General features: G+C 38.1%; 1 long non-coding RNA gene and 1 pseudogene across 1 annotated transcript in view; both read left to right on the top strand.

Annotated features, from left to right (window-relative positions):
• Positions 1-510: 510 nt before the first annotated feature.
• Positions 511-15,636, top strand: part of LOC138442273 (uncharacterized) — a 39,561-nt gene continuing 24,435 nt past the window's right edge. The window contains exon 1 of the long non-coding RNA XR_011257609.1: positions 511-865. This is a non-coding gene — a long non-coding RNA (uncharacterized lncRNA). The remainder of the gene's footprint in view (positions 866-15,636) is intronic.
• LOC138425434 (zinc finger CCHC-type and RNA-binding motif-containing protein 1 pseudogene) lies at positions 8,794-11,734 on the top strand (annotated as a pseudogene).

Below are 15,636 nucleotides of genomic sequence, written 5' to 3'. Positions count from 1 at the left end.
ATTGCCACATTTCTTTTATCTTAAGTAACTTGAATGAAAATGTTTATTCTTATCTTAACTGAAAGAGGCTGCATCTCCTTGGCACAGCCCTCACTGATTCCTGCCCATTTGCCTGCTTGCCACTGATTGGCATGGCTGCATCTTGGGTTCTGGGTTTAGCTGTTCTCTCTCTGTTGTGGTTCATTTTTCCTCCTCTGCTGCCTAATAAAACACAATGTACAGAAAACCCCTGGCCCTGTTTCCTGGGTACACGTATGGAATTTTCTCAGGGACTCTGGGTCTGTCAAGCATTCTCACCACTTCTCGGTGCCCCCATAGCTGCTTCTATATGCCACACCTTACACATTGCTCTTCCTTGATTTTGTGGGTTGCGGATCCTTAGCACTTACCTACCACTGCCTAGCCCAGAATGGACTATCAGTTACATTTGTCAAATGAATGCTTTGTGACTATTTCTCATTTTGGTTTTGAGATTTTGATCTTTTGGTTTTCATATCCACATTTCTACAGGTATAATCAAGAGTAAAGGGGTCATATGTCACCCTGACGTTCAGAGAGAAGACCCTCCTCACAAGACAGATGTCTTTGACTATTCTGTGCAGCTTGCCCATGTAAACCTCTTGCATTGTTTGGAAATTCTATCCTGTGCCAAGGATCTAACCACCCACAAGCAGGCACATTGCTGTCCAAACAGATGGACAAGGGAGATAGGCAAGCCAAAGCCCATGGATGAGCATGAAATGAATTGGTGCAGAGAAGCCAAGGGTATTGGATATGAATGCTAGTCCTTGCTGCACAATTTCCAACACAAGGATGGATCCATGTGGATGAGGTTTTTGACTCTGAGCTGCAAACAAAGGAAAAGGTAAAGTGTGAATGAGCGTGCAATGAGCAGGATGTTTTAACAAATGTGTGAAAGGCCCCAAGAACATGAGTAGCTCTGAAATATACAAGTAAGCTTAGTGAGGGGACTTAGTGTCTTCAACTGAGTCAGTTCTGAGAATCCACTTCTGGGCCCATCATCCATCAACAGTGACTCATTCTTTATTCAACAGTTATTTACCGAGCATCTAACATGTTTAAGATGCCAGTAGACACCAGGTAAGTAAACATCCAGGAAAAAGCCTCCTGTGGTCTCTGCTCTATGAGAACTTACTTTCCACTATTAGTCTCATAATAAATGATTTTATTACAGTTATAACTGCTATAAAGGAGAAATATAGGGAGCTAAAATAACATATAATAGAGGCTCAGAGTCTGTAGGATCTGGAAAGACATCTCTGAGGAAGTGATATTTAGGTTGAAATCTTAAGAATGTGTGGGTGTTGAAGTGGGAATGGGGTGTGGTGGGGCAGAGAACAGGGAAACATTCTTGACATAATAATATTCATCTTATGTCTCTTTGAAGTGGCAATGAACTGTTTAAACTTGAGAAAGGGAATTCACTCCCTCTGGAGACAGCATTTGGATTGCTCTCAGTAAGATCATCTTCATTTTGAACCCAAACCTACCTCTCTGAAACTTCTGACCTTTGGTCTTATATTTAGTTCTTGGGACCTTGTAGAACAAGCCAGCTCCCTCTTGTAATAGCAATGGTGTTTTTCAAGTTTTCTCCCCTGCAGGCAAGTTACTCTCTAAGCTTCATATATATATATATATATATATATATATATATATATATATAAATTTTTAAAAAATCTATAATTGGAGATAATTAATAGTATTTATCTCATAAAGTTGATGTGAAGATTATATGAAAGGATCTATATAAAGTACTTGGTTCAATGCCTGGAATGTGCTAAGTTAGCCAAGTGCTCAATAAATGTTCACTTTAATCATGATTGTTATTATTTAAAAGTCATCTGTGTACTCGGCCTTATTATTGAGTTGTATATTCCTTAAAGGTAGAGACCATGGAAAAAACAAGGATGTGGAATCAGACAATTCTCAGATCAAGGTCTGGCTCTAATATGTATTGCTGCTGCTGCTGCTGCTGCTGCTAAGTCACTTCAGTCGTGTCCAACTCTGTGTGACCCCCATAGATGCCAGCCCACTAGGTTCCCCTGTCCCTGGGATTCTCCAGGCAAGAACACTGGAGTGAGTTGCCATTTCCTTCTCCAATGCATGAAAGTGAAAAGTGAAAGGAAAGTCGCTCAGTCGTTTCCGACTCTTTGTGACCCCATGGACTGCAGCCTACCAGGCTCCTCCATCCATGGGATTTTCCAGGCAAGAGTACTGGAGTGGGGTGCCATCGCCTTACTACAGGTATATGACCAATTCTTATAAAAATGGTAAAAATCATATTATCTGTCATCACTTCTCTGAATTACCGCAAGTAATAAAAGTGATAGTCTAAGGAAAGATTTCAGCACAATACTTGCATTTAGTTAATTGGTTCTCAATTAATATGTGTTTCCTTTCTCCTAATGATCCCACAGTGACTTGCTGAATATGTAATTGTTTACTTGTGCATTTATACTTCAACTTCCACCTACTTCCAAAAAGTATTGGTTATCAGGTGATAGCTAATAAATACTTGTGAATGAATGGGATGGGTGAGTGATTGATATTTGCCTTCTTAACAAGGTTTCTCATATAGGAGAAAGTAGAAGCTTCGTGTCTTACAGATGAAGACTAGGGGGACTGCAGAAAGCCCATACAGGTAGTGACACTGGTCTTCTGGGGCCAGGAATCCCGCTAATGCCTCAAGCTACCTGTAATGGAAAGTCCGATCTGCCACCTATCTCACAGATCTGTCCTGAGGATTAATGAGATCACATCTGAAGAACCTTGTGAAGCCTTTGGAGGGAAATTGCGGGTAAAAGTCTCATTCCACTGAATTCAGTTGCTGAGAAGAGTTTTGAATAACAAAGCTGTGATTAGGTTGTCATAGATGGCTTTTTTTGTTGATATTCAGTTATAGTCACTTTTAGACACTGAGTTCACCTGTGGAAGGTTCTTTCTCAGGTCCCCCGCACTTAGCAGTCACCCTAGAATTGTCTCAAAGACTGTGGAGGATTGTCCATAATCACTTGGGTGTTTGTTAAAAATACAATTTCCTGGGCTTCAACTTCAGAACCCCAAATCTGCACATCTCCAGGAAGCACCATTTATATGCAACACAATGTTAATGGTGCCCCCTGGTGTTGTTCAATGAGGCAGCAGGGCTTACCTGTGACTCACTGAATGAGGATTTTTTAACATTTTTAACAAGCGCTTCAGGCTCATTATCATTGAGAACCACTGTCAACATTCAAAAAAGTGTGGCTGTTACTTCCTTTATTGGTTGGGGAGATGGGAGTATGCTAGGGGAGAGGGGAACAGAGCTGAGTGATAATGAGCTCTTCACACTTTCACCCCATCACTAAGTAATAATAAACCAATTAGGAAAATCATAGCTCACATGCATTGAGTTGGTTTACTAATGTGAGGCGAGGGCCAAGACACTGTAGACATTTTCTCATTTCAGGCTTACGATAACTTCATGAGATCAGTATTATTATCTCCATTTAATAAATGAGTAAAATGAAGTTTAAAGAATGTAGTTCTGGTATATAATAAATATTCAAGAAATGTAACTATTATTATAAGTCTATCTGCAAATATATTTTCAAAGATATAGATCTCACTGTTTTAACATCCAGATAAAAAATGTCCCATTAACAATGATTGGGAAATGGGCACTGGGATGAGCTTGGTTGGGATTTTTTAGTGTAGTTTGAAGGTGACAGGCACCTATGGAGAGGGAAATAAAAACTTAACTTTATCTGGCCAACCTTTTCTTTTTACCCAAGACTAGAGGAGGAAACTTCTATATTGTATCCCAAACTTGGCAGGTGTATAGTGTTTGTCTGATTAGTTGTGGAGTCGTATCTGACTCTTTTGCAACCCCATAGACTGTAGCCATCCAGGCTATTCTTCCATAGGATTTCCTAGTATTTGTCTACACATGACAGATAATAAGTTGTGAGTTCTGTTAGAAAATACATTTTAGTAAGCTCTCAAGTGGGCTTTTGGAATATTATCTATTTCATAAATTGTGAACTATGAAAAGGCTTCTTCTATAAGGGTCCTTTTCAGTATGCAAACCAGAAGCTATAAACACTGCTTAATATTCTAGGGGTGGGGGTGAGGGGGAAAGCATTTAAAGAATTAGAGTTTCATTTACAATTCAGTTATGGCAGAGATCACCAAAAATCTACCAAATACATTCTCCTCTTCTTCAGGAATCAAAACTTGACTGTATTTTCTGGTTTCTTTTGTGATAAGATGTGGTTATGTGATGTAGAATTTGAGAGGAGGTGATAAATAAGTACCACTTTCAAGTCTAGCCCACCAGTCTTCCACTCATGCCCTTCCTGATCTTTCTTCCTTCTGGCTAACCGGAGTGATGATGCCCAAAGGCAACCTTGTAAGCTGTATGTCAAAGATGCAGAGCTGTTAGCCTGGATCCCTGAAAGCCTGTGTGGAACAAGCCACGTCTGATCTGGATTCCTTCCCTGGGCTATTGTACGTGCTCACTCAGTCATGTCCAACTCTTTGCCATCCCATGGACTGTAGCCTGCCAGGCTCCTCTGTCCATGGGAATTTTCCAGGGAAAATACTGAAGTGGGATGTCATTTCCTACTCAAAGGCTATTGTATGAGAGAAGATAAACTTTCTTCAAAATCCTCTGAATTTGGGGTATCTATTTGTTACTGTGACTTACTGTTATCTAACAAATACATCCATGATAAACATTAATCTTTGATTTCTATGATTTTATTTGCAGAAAATCTTGATTTTGGGGGGTCATTGTTAAAAGATCTCTAGTTTTAACCAATGGGGACTCTTACCAGGAACAGATAGTTTAAAAAAAATAAGTGAGGACTTCCCTGGTGGTCCAGTAGCTAAGAATCCACCTGCCAGTGAGGGGATAGGGCTTTGATCTCTGGTCTGGGAAAATCCCACATGTCTCGGAGAAACTGAGCCCACGAGCCACAGTCTGTGAGCTCTAGAGCCCGTGCTCCACAACAAGAGAAGCCACTGCAATGAGAAGCCCACACACCCCAACTGGAGAGTAGCCCCTGACTTGCTGCTACTAGAGAAAGCTAAGCGCAACAACAAAGACCCAGCACAGTCAAAAATAAATAAACATACTAATTAAAATAAGGGGAATTTTATGAGCAAATAAGGGTTGGGCTTCCTTTTGGCAATTTCACTACAAGCACTATTTGACTTGAGATCAGTGCCATTGCCTTAGGCTGTTTAATGTGCAAAAAAATAGCCAAATTATTTGTAAATACATTTTCAGTTTGTGGTTGTCATTTGTGATTACACCTTACTCAACTTTCTCTCAACAATTAACTAAGTACTAAATGCCAGGCAAGGGCCTGAAGAAACACTAGAAAATATGGAGTTTATTCAAGATTATGTATTTAAGTCAACACTTAGTGGGGACATATAGATAGATCTAGAGATTCAAATACAAATAAGATATTCTCTTAAGAAGTGAGGAACATGTTCTCTGATAAACGACCATTATGGCTTCATAAATGGCTCACTTTTTAAAGACACTTGGCTTTTAAAATTTTATTTATTTATTTATTTTTGGTGGCTCTGCTGGGTCTTTGCAGCTGTGGGCTTTTCTCTAGTTGCAGAGAGTGGGGACTACTCTAGTTATGGTGTGCAGGCTTCTTGTTGTAGTGGCTTCTTTTGCTGTGGAACACGGGCTTTAGGCATATTGGGTCAGCAGTTGCTGCTCTCATACTCTAGAGTATAGGCTTAGTAGTTGTGGCGAACAGGCTTAGTAGTTGTGGCGCACAGGCTTAGTTGTCCTGCAGATGTGGGATCTTCTGGGACCAGGGACTGAACCTGTGTCTCCTGCATTGGCAGGTGGATTCTTTACCATTGTGCCACCAGGGGAGCCCAATGGTTCACTTTTTAAAAGGAAAATTTCCTCGTGTCTTAGCCAGCATTGACTATTTGCCAATACACTAGGTTTATAGAAGCTATTAGGACACTGACAAGACTGTTGATCTAGAAAAGCAAGAATTTTAGTTTTATTCATTGCTCAATAATGTTTGTTGACTGTTGAGTGATGGAAAGGAGTACAATGGGCCATCTAGCCTGGTAACCCATCTGATACTTGTATTTCGTTTAGTACATCCCTGCCCACTGATATTTTGGTCTTTTTTAATATCTCTGGAGAAGGAAACATTTCCATCTCCTGAAGCATACCCAATTTTGAACAGACCTTATGTTAAAAAGTTCTTTGTAAAGAAATGAGAGAATGGTAATGGATGGTTTTGAAAGAAAAGATTATGGATTCTAATAATTTTCAGTCCTTGCATCATTGTTTTCAATAAATGTTTCCTGAGTACTGTTCTAGGTATTGTGATTCAGATTGTGAAAAAAAAAAGCAGGTGAATGATTTGATTCTTTCAGAGGAATTTCGTTCAAATTAGGGAGAGAAGCTATGTGCTCCAGGCATATTTCTGCCTCAGGACATTTGCACTTGCTATTTCCTTTGCCTGAGATCTCGTTCCCCAGATACAGTATGGTTCAGTCCCTTGCCTCTTCGGGTGTTTCTTTTTTTAGAATTAGTTAATTCATTTATTTTTGGCTGTGCTGGGCTTTCATTGCTGCCTTTGGGCCTTCTCTAGTTGCAGTGAGCCAAGTTTACTTTTCCTTGTGGTGCTTGGGCTTCTCTCTGTGCTGGCTTCTCTTGTTGTGGAGCACAGACTCTAGGTACACGGGCTTCCGTAGCTGCGGTATGTAGGCTCAGTAGTTGTGACTTGCAGAACCTAGAATGTGGGGTCAGTAGTTGAGACGCACAGGCCTAGTTGCTTCAAGTCATGTGGAATCTTCCTGCACCTGGGATCAAACTCATGTCCCTTGGATTTGCAGGCAGATTCTTAACCTCTGGCCTACCAGGGAATTTTCTTAATTCTTAAAGATCTTTCTTAAATGTCACCTTCTCAGTTGGGCTTTTGCTAACTACTTTGTTTAAAACTGAATAACTACCCATTCTTTCAACAATCCAACACTCTCTATTTTCCTTTTCTTTCTTATTTTTCTCCATAGCACTTCTTTGACATGCCATAATCTTTTTTTAAGGATTCTTTTGATGCGGACCATTTTAAAAGTCTTTGAGTTTGTTACAACGTGCTTCTGTTTTATGTTTTGTTTTTTTTGGCCACAAGGCATGTGAGATCTTAGCTCCCTGACCAGGGATTGGACCCTCACTCCCTGCATTGGAAGGTGAAGTTTTAACCACTGGACAGCCGGGGAAGTTCTGACATGCTGTAAATGTTAAAAATTTTTTTCTTAATTGTCTCCCTCCATTAGAATGTAAGCTTCATAATGATAAGTTGCCTGTTTTGGTAACTCTTGGCAAATGGTAGTCACTCAGTAAGTGTTTATGGATTATTGTAGAATGAATATGTCGATGGACATACAAACACAACAGTCTAAAAATGTATATAATTACTATCAAATAAATAGTACAAAGTACTATCAAATAAATAGTAGTGGGTAGGTGTAACTTCTCTTTCATCAAGTAGAAATGCTAATTCCTGAGATGATTCTTAGGCTTTTAAAAAAGAAAGTCTTAATTTTATTATATAGCAACTTTTTATAACCATTATAACAGCATAATTGGTTCTTATTAAAAATATTTTGTGTTATGAATGGGTTCATATACATAATTTAGAAAACATAGTAAGTTATAAAGGAGAAAGTCCATAAAATCCATAGCTTCAATATTGAGAGACAACTACTCTTTTTAACATTTTGATATACAGGTTTCCTCCTACTATCTGAAAATGGAGCATTCCTATGAAAACTTTCATATGCCAAGTAGCATAAAGTGAACAAGCAATTATCTTAGAATACATCTTACTAATCAATGGACAAGATAAATCGAGGTAAAACATAGATGCTCACAGGCACAGCTCAAAGCTATAGCAGCTTGATGCTGAGATGCTGTGTGGTTCCCAGGGAAGGAGCTTGGTAGTGCCTTTCTTTCTGTCCAGTGTGTACTGACCCTATAACAGCTCCTGCAAAACAAATTCTGAATACTGTTTTTGCTTTTTGCCTTTTTCCATGAAAGTGAAAATCCTTCTTGAATTTCTTTTGGTTAGCAAAAACAGGCACTAGTATAAGTCTTTTGTAAAAGCAAAGTGCAGTAAAGGAAATTCTGGAAAATTGGGAGATACCTATAGTTCCTTCTAGTCTTTCTTCCATTTACTTTTTACAAAAAATAATGGTATTATCTGTGTTCTGTATCTTGCATTTTAGGAATATAACACTTCCAGTAGCTGCATCATATTCTATTACATTAAAGTCTCAAAATTTATTATACCCTTTTCTTGTTCTTTGGGCATTTTTGTAGTTTCTAACAGTTTATAGTATATATAATACAGTAATGAAGATACTTATAAATAAATATTTTCTGAGATTGAATATCTCCTTACAGCAAATTTCTAAAACGGGAATTACTGACTAAAAGGTCTGCAGTTTTTCTTGGCTTTTATTTTTTGCTATGAAAATTTCAATAGAACAGAAAAGTAGAAAGAAGAACATAACAAACTCCTATTTTTAATTATTTTATCATGTTTAATCAAGTTTCGTAGTTCTTAACATTTTGCCATATTTGCTTCACATATTTTTAAGACAGTTTTTAAAAATCTCTAACAGATAACTTTTTTAAAAGGTTATTTAAAAATCATAGCCATTTGCAGCGACGTGGATGGACTTGGAGGGTATTATGCCAAGTGATGTAAGTCAGATAGAGAAAGACAAATGCTGTATGATATGACATATGTGGAGTCTAAAAAAATACAACAAACTAGTACACATAACAAAAAAGAAGTGGACTCACAGCTATCGGGGATGAATCTATATAGGATGAACCCCTATAGGGGTTACCAGTGGGGAGAGGTAAGTGGGAGGAGAAAGCAAGGGGTAGAGGACTAAGAGGGACAAACTGTTATGTATAAAATAAGCTACAAGGATATATTGTACAACATGGGGAATATAGCCAATATTTTATAATCACTGTAAGTGGAATATAACCTTTAAAATTGTGAATCACTGTATTGTACACCTGTAACATATCATATTGTGATATCAGCTATACTTCAATAAAAATCATAACCAAATTATAATATTCACACACAAAAAGACATAATAATTCCTTAATATCATGTTTAACCTTTCCTAATTGTCTCAAAACATCTTTTTCCGATTGATGTGGTTGAAAGAGGATTCAAATAAGGTCTGCACATAAATTTGGTTGTTATGTCTCATTTTAACTTTTCATGCTTTTCTTTTGTCCCCTCATGCCATTTTTAAAAACTGAAGCATAGTTGATTTACAGTGCTAATCTCTGCTGTACAGCATCCCTCATGCCATTTATTTGTTGAAGAAATAGAGAACTGGTCACATAGACTGCATTCTTATGTTATTTAATGCACCATTTTATCCATTCCGTCCTCTGTAACTCTGGAGCAGTGGTTCTCTGACTTTAGTGTGCATTGGAATCACCTGGAGGGCTTGTGAAAACACACATTGCTGGTCACACCCCTAGAGTTTTTGGATCAGTATATCAGTGGGCATGAGAATTAGCATTTCCAACATGGTTTCAGATGCTGCTGATGCTGATGATCCATACTTTGAGAACCACTGCTTTAGAGGGTAGAATAGTTCCCTTTAAAAGAATGGTTAGGACTTCCTTGGTGGTGTAGTGGATAGGAATCTGCCTGCCAATGCAGTGGACACGGGTTTGTTCCCTGGTTCGGAAAGATCCCGCATGCTGCGGAGCAACTAAGCCCATGAGCCACAACTTCTGAGCCCATGCTCTAGAGCCCAAGAGCTGCAACTACTGAAGCCGGTAGGCCTAGAACTCGTACTCCACAACAAGAGAAGCAACCGCGATGGGAAGCCCACGCACTGGAATGAAGAGTAGCCCCCTCTCCCTGCACTCCGCAAGGAAGACCCCGCCCAACCAAAAAAAAAAAAACCTAGATTCACAACTTAAAAAAAGTGTGCATATTCAGTAGTGCACAGCAGGGTGATCATAGTTAATAATATTATATTGTGTCTTTGAAAGTCGCTAAGGGAATAAATCCTAAAGGTTCTCAGGACAAGAAAAATTTGTATAGATTATAGACCATAGAGTCACAAAGAGTCACAATTGAGCAACTGACATGCATGCACATCCCAAAGTAGGTATTAATATTGAAACAAATCTTGATTCATTTGATGAATAGAAAAAAAAGAGATTTATTATTATTATTTAAAATCAAAATTATTGGGTACTGGAGAGGTTTTATTTTAAAATACATCAGTAGGGGTTTGGGACAAAGGAAAGCCGGGAAGAGGCGCGGTAGCTCCCTTCTCGTCTCCTGTGCCCGACCCCTCCCGGGACCCGTGATGCAGAGGCAGCTGCAAGGAGCGACGTACGGTCGGGGTTGAGCCCCAAGTGAGCTGAGGGCTCGCGCTCTTCTGGCCCTCCCCCCCGGGCCGGCCCCACTTGAAGAAATGAGTGGTGGATTGGCCCCAAGTAAAAGCACAGTGTATGTATCCAATCTGCCCTTTTCCCTGACCAACAATGACTTATATCGGATATTTTCCAAGTATGGCAAAGTTGTAAAGGTTACTATAATGAAAGATAAAGATACCAGGAGGAGTAAAGGGGTTGCATTTATTCTATTTTTGGATAAAGACTCTGCACAAAACTGTACCAGGGCAATAAACAACAAACAGTTATTTGGTAGAGTGATAAAAGCAAGCATTGCTATTGACAATGGAAGAGCAGCTGAGTTCATCCGAAGACGAAACTACTTTGATAAATCTAAGTGTTATGAATGTGGGGAAAGTGGACACTTAAGTTATGCCTGTCCCAAAAATATGCTTGGAGAACGTGAACCTCCAAAGAAGAAAGAGAAAAAGAAAAAAAAGAAAATTCCTGAGCCAGAAGAAGAAATTGAAGCAGTAGAAGAAAGTGAAGATGAAGGGGAAGATCCTGCTCTTGACAGCCTCAGTCAGGCCATAGCTTTCCAGCAAGCCAAAATTGAAGAAGAACAAAAAAGATGGAAACACAGTTCAGGAGGTCCTTCAACATCAGATGATTCAAGACGCCCAAGGATAAAGAAAAGCACATACTTCAGTGATGAGGAGGAACTTAGTGATTAAAAATATAAATATATATATTATGTAAATATCATTAAAATTTAAGTCTTGGAGTACCAAGTTCCCTTGGGACTAAAAATTACTTTTGAATTTGAACATAAGAACACTTAGTACCAAATACTTTTTTACTTTAGATAGTTGATAGAAAATGGTAATTTTATAGTATCATGTTTATCTTGCATCAAGATTTGCTAATAATCATTAATCTTGAAAACAGTTCATTTGAATAAAAAAGGAAATGTAATACTATTATAACAATGCTATCCCAAGAAGAAAGTCAAAGTCACTCAGTCCTGTCTGACTCTTTGTGACCCCATGGCCTATACAGTCGCATGGAATTCTCCAGGCCAGAAATACTGGAGTGGGTAGCCTTTCCCTTCTCCAGGGGATCTTCGCAACCCAGGCATCAAACCCAGGTCTCCCACAATGCAGGCATATTCTTTACCAGCTGAGACAGAAAGATAGATAGTAAAAAGATTTGAGAAGTTCATTATAAAAGTTTATTCATGATTGGTTTATATAAGAACTTTTGAAATAAATTTCATCTTTAAAATAAAAACTTCATAAAGACTGTGGGAAAAAAAAAAAAAAATAAAATACATCAGTAGCCATTTCTTAGAGTATATGACTCATGAATTGCTCATCTCCTTTATCCATTTTCCTATTAGGTTTTTAGTGTTTTTTAAAAGTACATCTATGAGCTTATTACATATTAAAGATAATTGTTCTTTCCCATGTTTGTAACAATTATTTTTTCTAGTTTATTAATTTATTTTTCTCCAGGTTATTTTTTAAGTTTGTTTTTAAAGTTTGTCATCGAATCTTTTGACCTGTTTCTTTGGCAATTTTTTCATTACTTTGGAAATACTTCCTAATCTGAGATAACTTTACTTAAATTTTCTTCTAGTTTTTATTTATCTCTTTGTTTGTTTATTGTTATAGCTAATTATGGTATTCAAATGGAATTTATTAGTGTATTCCAAGGATTCTTGTTTTGGGTGATCCACTTGGAAAGGACAATATAGTTTTGGGAGAGCTTCATTGATGCCTGAATTACTAGTGACGAGATAGTACAGTATACTGTACTGTATGTAAGAACTATGCAAGCATTTGAGTCCTGTCAACAGCTTAAAATTGAGCAAACTGATCTTCAAATGAGAATCAAAAAAGAGGGGCAGATGTCCAGAACAAATCATTCTGGTTTGTGTCCCATATTCTGTAATACAAGAAGTTTTTAAATTGATCTTTGTTCTCTTATTTTTTACATGCTTTTTATTCCATCTTTTTATCTTTAACTCTTGGTTTTACTAAATCAAAGTATTCATAGGTGTGAAAAGTTTGTTCTGAAACTTACATGAACTGCTGAGAATTTAAAACAAAGCTGCAACATGAAACCAATTGACATAAACAACTGCCAGTATTGGGGTTCAGTTTGACTTGAAGAGTATGATGGTTGTCAGACATCTAAAGTTTTCATTTCTAATTGACAAAATAAAAATTCAACTTCCATTAATAAAAGTGTTTTAGCCATCATGGGCCTAAGAAAAATGTTGCAAGATTTCCTGTTTCCCAAGATCTTTGCACTCAAGGAGAGAGCATCCATACTTTTGTGGGTTCTTGGCGCTGGGAAAACCACTTGTAATCTGACTCCTCCTCTGTTATCAATACTGCTGCTGCTGCTGCTAAGTCGCTTCAGTCGTGTCCGACTCTGTGCGACCTCATAGAGGGCCACCCACCAGGCTCCCCTGTCCCTGGGATTCTCCAGGCAAGAACACTGGAGTGGGTTGCCATTTCCTCCTCCAATGCATGAAAGTGAAAACTGAAAGTGAAGTCGCTCAGTTGTGTCCAACTCTTAGCGACCCCATGGACTGCAGCCTACCAGGCTCCTCCGTCCATAGGATTTTCCAGGCAAGAGTACTACTAATTTCCAAATAAATATTGAGTCAACCAAAGAAGAAAAGTAATGATATAATTTATTAAGCAACTATTCCAGTGCAACTCCTGAATATACTTTATTCAGTTGCTACTAATTTCCACAATATAGTTATTCATATTTTAATTGATGGGAAAATCAATATTCAGAGACACTGAATAACTCATCCAAAGTCATATGGTCACTTAAATGAATAAACTGGAATTGAAACTAAGCTCTGTCTAAGCCCATAGTGTGTGCTTTCTCTTCCATTCCATTCCATGTTTGAACTTTTCTCTATAGCCAACATTAAAACTGAAATATCTACACAGAGGCAGTGAAGGTAGAATAGGCCAGTTAGGAACTAGGATGAACTGGAGAGTTCATTGCTTGTTCAAAGGGAAGTTACCAATCAATTTCAGTCAGTTGTTGCCATGGAAAAGGTAGGTTTAGTGTTTTTAAATATTTTGACTATTCAAAAGAAATCAGAAGTCTACATTTTGATTTGAAATCTGTCAATCTTTAAATATTGACAATTAATTAAAATTTGTTTTAATTGAGTATACCGTATAAAGCATATCTGTTGATTATATTTAATCCCTGCCTTATACTTTGTTTTAGCTAATTCAACTATAAGATGTGACAGAGAATTAATTAGAACAGCACTGTTCAGTGTAAATAAAACACCATTGATATAAATAAATTTAAATTTTCTAGTAGCCATGTTTAAGAGATAAAAAAGGGTGAAATTACTTTAATAGCACTATTTATCATAAAATATCCAAAATATTTTAAGATATAATGAGTATAAAAGCTATTTGTGAGGTATTTTGGGCTTCCCAGGAGGCACAAGTGGTAAAGAACGTGCCTGCCAATGCAGGCAGAGAAGGCAATGGCCCCCCACTCCAACACTCTTGCCAGCGCAGGAGATGCGGGTTCAGCTCCTGGGCTGGGAAGATCCCCTGAGGGACATGACAACCCATTCTAGTATTCTTTTCTGGAGAATCCATGGATAGAAGAGCCTGGTGGGCTACAGTCCACAGGATCACAGAGTCAGACACCACTGAAGCGATTTAGCGTGCACGCACGCACAGTGAGGTATTTTACTTATAGCACATTTCAATTTGGACTAACCACATTTCTAAGGCCCTGTCGCCATATGTGACTACCAGCCACCATTATTAAGCAATGTATTAATAAAATGTACAAATTTCTTCTGGATAAAGCTTGTTAGACTTCCCTGGTGGCTCAGATGGTAAAGTGTCTGTCTACAATGCGGGAGACCCGGGTTCAATCCCTGGGTTGGGAAGATCCCCTGGAGAAGGAAATGGCAATCCACTCCAATATTCTTGCCTGGAAAATCCCATGGACGGAGGAGCCTGGTAGGCTACAGTCCATGGTGTCACAAAGAGTTGGAGATGACTGAGCAACTTTACTTTCACTTTCACTTTCTAAGGCTTGTCAATTCAGGAATATATTCTCCACCAGGGAACCAAGCCTGACCCTAGCTGTTCTTGTCAAAAGCCATTGTTTTTCTTCATCAAATGAAGGGGACTTTCTCATTTTTTTCAGCTTTGACAGACTCGATTTGTTAAGATGTAGTGATGAGTAAATTTACTTTTAGTATCTTAGGGATTTTGCATTGAGTAATTTATTAACAAACATGAGTTTGCTCAATAAATGTCAAATAAACAAGAAAATAAAGGATATCAACTTACCAAACTGATAATTTAACATTCTGAAGCATAGTACTAAAATGCTTATAAATTCAACCCAATGAGTAGTTTATTATGATTGTCAATTTGCTGTTGTGATACGGTAATTTCATTTAAACAGCAGCTGGACATAAATTTTATAGGGATTTGGAATAGAGGGCAGTGTGAAGATTAAAAGTGATATTCTTAGAGAAGTGGGGTTGGATATTTCTGATGGGTATGGTATGTAATAGGTGTCTTAGCTCAGGTGGCCAAAACAAAATACCATAGAATGGGGAGCTTAACAACAGAAATTTATTTTCTCACAGTTCTGGAGGCTGGAAAGTCCAAGGTCAAGATGTTGGCCACTTTGGTTTCTGGGGAGGGCTCCCTTCCTGGTTTACAGGTGGCTGCCTTCTTCCTGTGTCCTTACATGAACAGAAAATAAGCTCTCTGGTATCTCTTCTTAAAAAACCACTAATCCTATGAGATTAGGGATCTATCCTTATGGCCTTATTTAACCTTAATTATTTGTAAAAGTCCTGTCTCCATGTACAGCCACACTGGAAGTTAGAACTTCAATAAATGACAAGAGCAGAGGTGGGGGTTGGGGGAGTCGTCGCAATTCAGTCCATAGTGACAGGTGTCAGAGAAAAATTAAGATTTCCTTTTTTTCTCCTATTTGTCTTATTCATTTTCAAATACTGTCAGAATCTAATATGTTAGAACCATAAGGGCTTTTTGAACTTAGAATTTAGAAATGATATCACAGGGGATATATGTGTATATATATATAGTTGATTCACTTTGTTGTACAGCTGGAACTAACACAACACTGTAAAGCAATTGTACTCG

The sequence above is a fragment of the Ovis canadensis genome, chromosome 1, assembly GCF_042477335.2.
Source record: "Ovis canadensis isolate MfBH-ARS-UI-01 breed Bighorn chromosome 1, ARS-UI_OviCan_v2, whole genome shotgun sequence".
Taxonomy (NCBI): Eukaryota; Metazoa; Chordata; class Mammalia; order Artiodactyla; family Bovidae; genus Ovis; species Ovis canadensis.
The sequence above is the reverse complement of the archived record's forward strand: the minus strand, read 5'-3'. Positions and strand labels throughout refer to the sequence as shown.